Genomic DNA, 3,415 nt, shown 5'->3' with positions numbered 1-3,415 from the left:
GAGGAGGTGGCAGGTAGTGTTTAGCTGCAATTACATTGCAGGAGAAGAGCAATAAACTAAGAATGGGTAGATGTGACCGGACCCAAAAAATCAGTTATTTCCTTTTATTTTTACAACAGGGTAAGCCTCTGAACAATTGAAGAATGGTAAGAACGACTATACTGCTCCTTTCCACTTCTACAGCACCTTCTGGTTGAAGAGCTCAACACATTTGAAAAAACATAAAGGAGATTAGCCTCCCACTGCCTGGGGGAGGAAGGCAATGATTATCTTTTAGAGCTGAGGCACACACAGCTCCAACTTTTACCCTAACTTGCATCCCTCTGGGATACACAAACCAGGCCAGAATTTGACCCAGGGGCGGTAACTGACATCACTGGAGAGATGCACCGGGCCTGCCCGCACTTGCCCAAGCCCCCCCCCGAAACCTAGGGCGCAGTGACAGATTAGAAGGCCGGAAAGGCCACTGGCTCGTCTAGTCTGACCCGGGTGTCGCACAGGCCAGGGGATTTGTTCCAGCTCGCCCGGGGCATGACCCCGTGGCTCGATCCCAGCGGGTCTCCATGGCTCCCGCTGCTTCTCGCGCCTCACCACCCTGGGCCCTTAGTTCACTGGCGTCGGCGGGCGGGCAGCAGCCCGGCGCGGCTCCGTCTGCCCCGCCCCTTTCCCGGGGACACCGGACCCCCCGGTTAGCTCCCCGCCCCGGCCCCTCTCGGCAGCTGGCTCCGGCGCGCGCCGCGCTCCGCCCCGAGCGGGGGGCGAACCCGGAAGTGCATGTGGCCGATGGGGGCAGGCGGAGCGGCGGCCTGAGGGGTAAGAGCGACCGCTCCGGGGGCACCGGGCCGCCGCTTCCCGCCCGACCCGACCCGACCCGACCCGAGCGCGGCGCGGTTGGGGCCTGGTGGGGCGGGGCCGCCAGTTGTGGCAAGCGCTGGGCTGGGGGCGAAAGGGGGTCGGGGAGCTGGCTGGGGGCGGGTTGGGGTGAAGGGGGGGCTGGGGGTCAGGGAGCTGGCGGGGGCTGGGGCAGGGAGCTGGCTGGGGGTGGGCTGGGGTGAAGGGGGGCTGGGGGTCAGGGAGCTGGCTGGGGTGAAGGGGGGCTGGGGGTCAGGGAGCTGGCTGGGGGCAGGCTGGTGTGAAGGTGGGGCTGGGGGTCAGGGAGCTGGCTGGGGGCGGGCTGGGGTGAAGGGGGGCTGGGGGTCAGGGAGCTGGCTGGGGGCGACAGGGGGTCAGGGAGCTGGCTGGGGGGGGCTGGGGTGAAGGTGGGGCTGGGGGTCAGGGAGCTGGCTGGGGGCGGGCTGGGGTGAAGGTGGGGCTGGGGGACAGGGAGCTGGCTGGGGGCGGGCTGGGGTGAAGGTGGGGCTGGGGTCAGGGAGCTGGCTGGGGGCGAAAGGGGGTCAGGGAGCTGTCTGGGGGGGGCTGGGGTGAAGGTGGGGCTGGGGGTCAGGGAGCTGGCTGGGGGCGGGCTGGGGTGAAGGGGGACTGGGGGTCAGGGAGCGGGCTGGGGCAGGGAGCTGGCTGGGGGCGGGCTGGGGTGAAGGGAGGGTGGGGGGTCAGGGAGCTGGCGGGGGCTGGGTCGGGGAGCTGGCTGGGGGCAGGTTGGGATGAAGGGGGGGCTGGGGGTCAGGGAGCTGGCTGGGGGTGAAAGGGGGTCAGGGAGCTGGCTGGGGGCAGGCTGGGGTGAAGGTGGGGCTGGGGGTCAGGGAGCTGGCTGGGGGCGAAAGGGGGTCAGGGAGCTGGCTGGGGGCAGGTTGGGATGAAGGGGGGGCTGGGGGTGAGGGAGCTGGCTGGGGGCAGGTTGGGATGAAGGTGGGGCTGGGGGTCAGGGAGCTGGCTGGGGGTGAAAGGGGGTCAGGGAGCTGGCTGGGGGCAGGCTGGGGTGAAGGGGGGGCTGGGGGTCAGGGAGCTGGCTGGGGGCGAAAGGGGGTCAGGGAGCTGGCTGGGGGCAGGTTGGGATGAAGGGGGGGCTGGGGGTCAGGGAGCTGGCGGGGGGTGAAAGGGGGTCAGGGAGTTGGCTGGGGGCAGGCTGGGGTGAAGGTGGGGCTGGGGGTCAGGGAGCTGGCTGGGGGCGAAAGGGGGTCAGGGAGCTGGCTGGGGGCAGGTTGGGATGAAGGGGGGGCTGGGGGTGAGGGAGCTGGCTGGGGGCAGGTTGGGATGAAGGTGGGGCTGGGGGTCAGGGAGCTGGCTGGGGGTGAAAGGGGGTCAGGGAGCTGGCTGGGGGCAGGCTGGGGTGAAGGGGGGGCTGGGGGTCAGGGAGCTGGCTGGGGGCGAAAGGGGGTCAGGGAGTTGGCTGGGGGCAGGCGGGGATGAAGAGGGGGCTGGGGGCCAGGGAGCTGGCTGGGGTCAAAAGGGGGTCAGGGAGCTGGCTGGGGTGAGGGCCAGGTGCTGTCAGCAGAAGGGTGGGTGGTTGGGGGATGCACCCATCAGGCATTAATGGAGATAAGGGACTAACTCTGGGAGAATTAAGGACAGACACTGCTGAGTCAAAGGTGTGCTTTGGGCTGTCTGGAGCAGGACACATTTCCCAACCCGGTTAAGTGAACTGGATGGGGAGCCTTCCTGTGGACAGGCCTCTGGCTGCAGACACCATTTTCAACTCCATGTGGTGCAGGCATGCTTGGTTAGATCAGCAGTATTTGAGGATGTGGTGCTGAAATCAGTGTCTGTCGCAAGCAGTCCATCGCTACTAACACTTCCAGTGCTGCTAGCACTAGTTCATTAAAAACAGAGCTAGCAGTGGTGGGAAATAGGCCAACAATGTCCCTTGTTTAGACAAGATTTAAGGTAAAAACTCCAAGGAATATAGGGCTGGATCCTGCTCCCACTGACTCAGTGAGAATCCTGCCCATGACTGCAGGTGGAGTAATAATAGACCCATAAATGGCTGGGAAATGATCCCCTGTGCTACATAACGTTCAATGGTAGTTTGACTCTAGCAGATAATCTCCCTTCTCTGCCCTTTGGCCACTAGCTCAGTGTCTGCTCTGGTGAGGATCTCTTGATAGGCATTTGCCTCCAGAAACTAAAAGACGAGAGTAGGTGTCTAGTGAAAGCAGAGGTAGTCCCCATATTCTGTGAGCTATCCTTATGGGTAACTTTTTATTCTTGTTTACCCTAATATTTTTTTTTAATTTTTAGTGCTTGTGAAATGTTCTGGTGTGATGGTGCTGGGTTGTGAAACCCACAATTACTCACAGGCCACGTAGAGCTGCTTACCTATCTCCCTATCTAGGAGGGACTACCTATGGGACAAGAAGGGACTTAAGTCTCCATGACCCATTCTATCCCTGATGTCTCTGCTGAGCTTGCCTCTAGGGTGCCGTTTATGGTATTTGTTGTGACACTTGTCTAATAGCTGCTAACTGTGACGATTGAATTAATTTCACATATTACCAACGGTCAGGAGTCTGATTTCTAT

The sequence above is a fragment of the Mauremys mutica genome, chromosome 9, assembly GCF_020497125.1.
Source record: "Mauremys mutica isolate MM-2020 ecotype Southern chromosome 9, ASM2049712v1, whole genome shotgun sequence".
NCBI classification, from domain to species: Eukaryota; Metazoa; Chordata; order Testudines; family Geoemydidae; genus Mauremys; species Mauremys mutica.
The sequence above is the reverse complement of the archived record's forward strand: the minus strand, read 5'-3'. Positions refer to the sequence as shown.